The sequence below is a fragment of the Petaurus breviceps genome, unplaced genomic scaffold (genome assembly GCF_028583685.1).
Source record: "Petaurus breviceps papuanus isolate PSGF00001 unplaced genomic scaffold, PetGlider_PUasm1.0 175, whole genome shotgun sequence".
NCBI lineage: Eukaryota > Metazoa > Chordata > Mammalia > Diprotodontia > Petauridae > Petaurus > Petaurus breviceps.
The window spans coordinates 19,916,815-19,924,045 of NW_027185764.1; the positions used below are offsets into that span (position 1 = coordinate 19,916,815).

The window sequence follows — 7,231 nt, forward strand, 5'->3', positions numbered from 1 at the left end:
CCTAAAAGCAGAATTCCCTGGGACAAGAGATGGCAGTAGTTACATGAGGGGTGGGGAATGGAGAATTTCTGTAGGTGGGTATTGAAGAGGTAGAAATGTATTCACCCATATGTTCCAAGAGGAGGGAAAAGTTCTTTACCTCAGCCTAAGACAGGCAATGTCATAATATCTCAAGCACATGATATCTTGGGGGAGAGAACCACATGGCCAACTGGTGAGAATTTCTCAGGTCTCTCTTTTTAGCAGCTTCAAGTCTGAGACTCCCAGCATTTGTGTTCCAGTCAGAAAAGGAAGGATTTGCTTGGGTCTGTGTTTGACACTTCTGCTCCAGGGGAGAGGAGAGGATGATGGTATTTATGGCTCCTCCTGAGGGAGGAGCCACAATGAGAGACTGAAGTTTAAAAAAAAAAAGACCAAAGGATCAGGACCTTGCCCTCGGCTAGTACCATGAATTATTCAGATTGTGGGTCCAAGGCAGGTCCAAGTCCTTAGCATGATGGCATAAAAGTGACAGAAAGGTCTTTGTGGGAGGAAAGAGGGCCGCCCCAGAACATTGGGGTATTACCTATCTAGAAACTTCAAAATATGTTTACCTTCTGGGAGAGTCCAAACCATGGAATGGTGCTATGAGTCTGCAGTAATGGCAAACCATTCCTCCAAATTGAAAGTGGGGTTTCAGGGTGCACTCTGCTGTCAACCCCAAGAGTGTTTCCCTTCTAAAGGACTTCAAACTATTGGGTAGCACCAAGGTTGGACTTTATGGCACTGCTGGAAAGTGAGACTCAACATACAGGAAGGAGAATTATATTTATCATTTGTGGACATTTGTGAGTTGGGTTTTTTTGTTATTGTTATTTTGTTTTCTGTATTTGTCTTTTTTTAATTTTCTATATTTTTTGTGGGATGAAATAGAGGGTGAATTATCCCCCAAACATAGGTATTGCTGCCTTGAGTGCTTGCAGGAGATCTAGGAGAACTGTTTTGTACCATATTTGTGGTGAACTGGATACGGGTTGTTTTTGTTTTTTTATTTTTGCATGTGAAACTGCAACTCTGGTATATACAACTTGGTCTTCCTTTGAAATATATAATAAAGTTCTAATGTAAGTTTCTTTTTTCCTTTTTTTTTCTTCCCTCTTCACCTTCCCTGCCCTAGAGATGGTTACCATTAGACACAAATATGTGTATATGTAAAATCATTCTATATATAATCCCTACTTATTAGCTTGTTCTCTGGACGCAGAAAATGTCTTACTTCATATATGGCCTTTGTAGTTAATTTAGCTATTTATAATAATCAAAATAACTTAGTCACTCAAAGTTGTTCTTAAAACAATATTGCTGTTATTGTATACAAGCTGTTTTTCTGAGATTTCCCAGATTAAGCTCAGGGCGGGGCAATATAAGCCAAGGAAACAGTGATTTTTTTGGATCGGCCCCCAAGATTGGACTTGGTCCATGTGAGTCCAAAGCTTCATTACACATGGAGAAAATATTCATGAGGCCTAAATATAAAACATTGTAGACACTTTTATAAAGGCATTGGCTTGACTTTAACTGCTCCAAATGTCAAGTGTCTGTATCTTTAAGGTTGAGTGTTTCATACAGTATATAATGCAGTAATATTCATCCATTCATAAATTTTGTCATCTTTTAAGATGACTGTGGGGGCCAGGGCTATGGGATACATGGAAAACAATGTTTTCACTTTTATATGTAAATGTTAAGAGATGTGTGAGTGTGTATGTGTATGTGTGTGTGTGTGAGACAGAGACAGAGACAGAGACAAAGGCAGAGACAGAGAGAGAGACAGAGACAGGGAGAGACAGAGGCAGAGAGAGAGACAGAGATAGAGACAGAGAGAGACAGATCACCTTACCCATCTGGGATAAAATTGAATAAAATTCTTACACCTCTTTAGAGTAGTGTGGCAATTTCTGATCTGTCCCAAACCCAACGGATTGGCAAGGGTGGTATTAGGGGCAGGACAGAATTATGGGGAATAATTATTCTAATGATCCTAGGCCAGGAGATGTAACTAGCTATTTCTGCAGCTTGGAAAAATGCGAGGATACTGCCCCTGCCATCTCTGCTAAGAATACCATGTCCTGACCATGCCTTGAAACTGCCCACAGTTTATACTTAATTTCAGCTGGGAGCCCTATTCCCATGTCCTTCTGAGTAACCCTATGGAATAATGGTGATGCATTAAGCAGGTCACTTTTACTCCCTGTAAAGCAGGGGGTTAGACTTCAAAGTTTGCAAGATCCCTTGCCAATTATTGATGGATTGGGAGGTAAGTTCATTACCTCTCATATGGGCTAGATCTCACACAATGCTTCACTGGCTGCAAATGATAGAATTGACACGTATGTCGAAGTTTGCAAAGAGTTTCCATACCTTATCTCTTTATATGCTCACAATAACCCTGTGAAAGGTGTACCACAGATATTATAATCTCCATTCAACATGTGAGGCTTGGAAAAGTTACATGTCTTGCCCATTTTTACACTAGTAAAATTGCAGATAAGGCTGTATTCATATCCTAACTCCAAACACTTTTACTCTTTCCAATATACTAATACTTAATGATGCCGATCCTTGTGCAGCAGGGTTTCTCAGCCTGGGAGTCCATGAACTTACTCTTTATTAAGACTTGGATAACTATTTCAATGTAATTTTTTCCTCCTCAAGTCTATGTATTTTATTTTAGGCACTTAAAAACATTCTGAGACCTTTACCAGGTTGTTGTTGAGTCATTTTCAATCTTGTTTGACTCTTCATGACCCTACTTTTTTTTTGTTTTTTGGCAAAGATACTGGATGGTTTGCCATTTCCTTCTCCAGATCATTTTACAGATGAGGAAACTGAGGCAAATAAGGTTAAGTGACTTGCCCAGGTTCACACAGCTAGTAAGTGTCTGAGACGGTTTTGAACCCAGGTCTTCCTGACTCTAGACCCAGTGTTTGGTACACAGTGCCACCTACCAGTCTAGGCTTCACCAAACTGCCAGAGTACACGACATAAGAAAGGATAAGAGCCCTTGGTGCATGGAAAGGGTTTGATCACAAATAGATTCCATTTCTCTTGGGGCAAGAGATAAGACTCTTTGAGAAACTACCTCTCAGACCATCCATCCAAATTCAACTACCTCAAAGATACTTCTTTACATGTATAGGGGGACAAGAGTAAAGGGGAGGAAAAAAAATGTTCCATCAAGCTTTGACTAAGGACCTTTTCCTCTGGAGCAAGGATCCTGCTGGAGTAATTTTTAATCTAAAGACTCTGTTTTGAGAGGTAAGCAGCATGATGCAAAATAGGCATTCATGACCTAGGGTACATAACTTTTAACTTTTTTTAAAATAATAGTACTCTATTTCTACATAATTGCTTTCCTTTATAATTCTATGTGCTTTGTTTTATAAATTTAACAGCATTCTTCTGAGAAGGGGTTCATAAACCTCACCAGATTGCCCAAGAGGTCCAGGAAACACACACACACAAATATAAGAACGCTTGGTGTCTTAAAGGACAAGAAATCTAAAGTAAAAGCTAAAGCTGACAGTTCATATAATTTATTATTTTTTCTTTTTATTTGTTTAAAATCTTTGTATATGTGCTTTATTTTTGCTCTGTTGCAATAATGAATAAAGGACTGATGCAAAGTTAAGATCTAGGTGCAAGCCTCATTCTGATTCCTACTGCCTGAGTGAGCCAGTCATTTAATTTCTCAGTTCCTGGGCAGCTCTCTTAGGCTATGAGATGTAGAGGCACCAAGCTACACTGGTAGAGGAAATTTCTCATGGAAGGAAACCTATACCAATAAAACCATAGGTATGGCAAAAAGCAAAAATGACTTTGGAAAATGTTATATTTTTAATTGTTAAGTTCTCTTTTGTACCCTCTTGTGGTATAGCTGTGACCCTGGGTTCTTCATGGATTTTCCAATGGAGAATGAGCTCTAGCAGTATTCACCAAGATGGAAAAGCATCCAAACAAGAGCCCATCAATGAATTTGATGCTTATTGCTTGAGGACCAGACTTGCTAAATCCAAAGAAACTTGATCCCCAGGTGGGTCTCAGGCTGATGAACTTTTCAACTACAGCCACTTTGAACACCACCTGCCAAGTTTCTGGAATGTTGCTGTGTCCCTTGGAGGAGGATGTGCCCACACCAAGGAAATACTGAATCTTTGAAGTACAAAAGGAAAAAAACAGTAGGGCTTGAATTAAGCTTCAATGCAGATTTAAAACAAACAAAAAACCCCAAAAGATTTTAATCTTCAAAAAGTTCCTAGTGTATCTGGTGCTTTACAACTCAGTTGTTATGAACTTAATTCAATGAAGTTCATTTGTTCAGAAATGAGGCTCATTTGTCAAGAAAGCATCATGGATGTGAAGTCGGAGCCCATGAGGAATGTAATAGGAAGCAAGGCTGCCAAGACCTATTTTCTATGTTCTGAGCTTCTTTCTCCACTTTGAACTGATATTTTTACATTTTCCCTGCATGCCTCAGTTATGTGGGGTAATAAAGCACATTGGGAATCATTGCACATTGGAATGTGGGCTCTATTTGTCTGCAGAGCTATAGCTGGGGCATGGCGAAAGGAGCTTTGCTCTGAGGCACTGGCATTTAGAGGCTTGGACAACATTTGAACCCCTGTCTGAAGCATTAAAAAAAACAAACAATGGGGCAGCCAGGTAGCACAGAGAGTAAGAGCACCAGCTCCAGTGTCAGGATGACCTGGGGATCGAATCCGGGCTCAGACACTTAGCACCCACCCAGAAACACCCGGCTGTGTAACCTTGAGCAAGTTACTTAACCCCAATTGCTCAGGGGTGGCCAGGTGGCTCAGCGAGTAAGAGCACTGGCTCCGGTGTTGGGATGACCTGGGGATTGAATCTGGGCTCAGATACTCAGCACCACAACCAGAAATAACTGGCCATGTAACCTTGAGCAAGTTACTTAACCCCCAATTGCTTAAAACAAACAAACAAAATAACATAGATCTTAAGAACTAGGTAGCAAGAGGAGTTAACAAAAGTGGGAAGCCACCAGAGAAAGTCCTATTCCAAGTGGGCTCCTCCCAGTTCCCATCCTGGTTTCTCATCTTCCTAGCAGGTACACAATGTCATGGGGTGCCACTTGAATTGTGTAAGCTTACACTGGAATTTGTGCTCCCTTCCTTCAATACACCGAGTATTGAACTCGGGTCTCAGATTTTTGTCTCTATGGGGCTCTTCATGTTAGGTTTTCAGTTTAAATGAAATTGTCTTAAAAAGTGGATTCAAGGTCGCATTTCATGTTGCTTGCCCTAAGCACCAATGTTGCTAGTTATGGCTCTGGGCACCTGATAGCTTCACCTTCCTAAATAGAACCTAATGTTTCTAAAGTGCTTCTTTTCATTTCCCAGGGAGAAATTTACTCCCTTTTCGCTAATGGAATAAGGCCTTCTGATACCTTATTTTTGGAGTTAAGTCTTAAAGGGATTCTCATCTTGTTGCCTTGGCTTTTAGTTAAATGACAGGCTGTTTTCCAAGTCTAATTCACTGACTGAGCTCTGGTCCTAGCATTATGCCCCTGCCTCTCACCCTCTTATGTTCCTCGCTGAAAGTGTCTGACTGGGCCTGGCATCTAAAAACAATTTAGAGGAGTGAGCTGAAGGCCAGAGGCTGTCTGGCTTCTGCTCCTTTCTTGTGAAATTCATTCACAGGCTCTGCATATTGTCATTTTTATATTTTGTTTTTGGATGAGGACTTAGCACAACTGCTGATCTGGATTCTTTTGTCATCTATCTCTCTTATTTTTTGTCTCTCTCTGTTTCTGTCTCCTTCTCTCTGTCTCTTTCTCTCTCTCTGTCTCTTTGTCCCTGTCTCTCTGCTTCTGTCTCTTTGTCTTTCTTTGTCTCTCTTTGTCTCTTTAATATTTCCTCTTGAAGACCTTTCTCATATCACCATATGCTAGATATCCTAAAAATTAGGATGTGTAAAACATCCATGTACCTGCTCTCAAATACTAATTGTGTTACAATTTGGGGGCAGAACAGAAGCCTTGAATAATTACATCTAAGAGCGGGACAAGTAGACACATGTAAAAATTCATATATAGAACTCACCTTGCTATTGTTGAGGTTATCATCTCTTTCCTGGAACCAGGATCAGCTCTAAAATGTTTCAATGTAATTAAAGAGATAGTCAGGAAACTGGAAATCACCTCAATTATTAAAAAAAAATAATTGGGGGATGTATATGAAGACTTAGATAAATAGATGACAGATAAATGGAAAGGAAGACAGAATATTGAAGTGCTTACTATGGGCCAGCGTTGAGCCAAGTACTGGGAATTCAAAGAAAGACAAGTAAGCAGCAACATTTATTAAACACTTACTATGCACTAACTGTGCTAAATGCTGGCTATGCAGATATAAGCTAGCAAAGTAATCCTTATCCTTCCTGATCGTAAATTCTAATGGGGGAAGACAGTATAGAAATGTGGTAGAAAGCAGAGAGGGAGGGTACTGACCATGGGGCGTGGTATGAGGGGTACGAGGTCTGGACCCTTGCAAGATTAAGGCAAAAGCTTGCTATCAGACGTGAGGGACCCAGGGTGTAGCCCAAGTTTCCCGTGGGAGCGGAGGTGATTACAGAATAGAGAAGTTGGAGAAGTGGTGTGGAAGCAGGGACAGCAGCAGCATGACGATGGAGGTATTTAACAAATCTTTCATTCTGCTGTCTAGTTAGCCCATCTTCCATTACGAATCTACTGTCTGTGTGACCCTAGAATCATAGTGTTGAGATTTAGGGTTTAGGGGTGCTCAGGACCCCAAAATACCAACATGCTGGGTCCCGATTCAATCAGAGTTCAAGGGGTTTCCCAGAGCCTGTACTCTGTCAATAGGATTATTGGCAGAATGACCAAAACCACCCAATTGAACCCTTTTCTCTACCTTATCTTTTACCATTTTACTGATGCCTTTTGTTTTTATGCTACAAGAATTTTCCAACATACTCTACCCTCCCCTCCCCTTTTGCAACAAAGAAAAATGGTTTAGCAGAACCAGTCCATAAAATGTTTATACAGTCTTTCCGCAGGCCATGCCTCTAGTCTCTCAACCTCTCCCCTGAATGAAAAGAATAATAACAACAGTCACAATAGTTAACATTTATGTAGAATGTTAGGGTTTGCCAAGCACTATATATATATATATATGTATGTATATATATATATACA

At 40.3% G+C, this 7,231-nt stretch overlaps 1 pseudogene; it reads right to left on the reverse strand.

Moving 5' to 3' along the window:
• The window catches only part of LOC138159001 (uridine 5'-monophosphate synthase pseudogene), a 47,854-nt pseudogene extending 41,101 nt beyond the window's left edge, over positions 1-6,753 (reverse strand).
• Between the last annotated feature and the right edge of the window lie 478 nt (positions 6,754-7,231).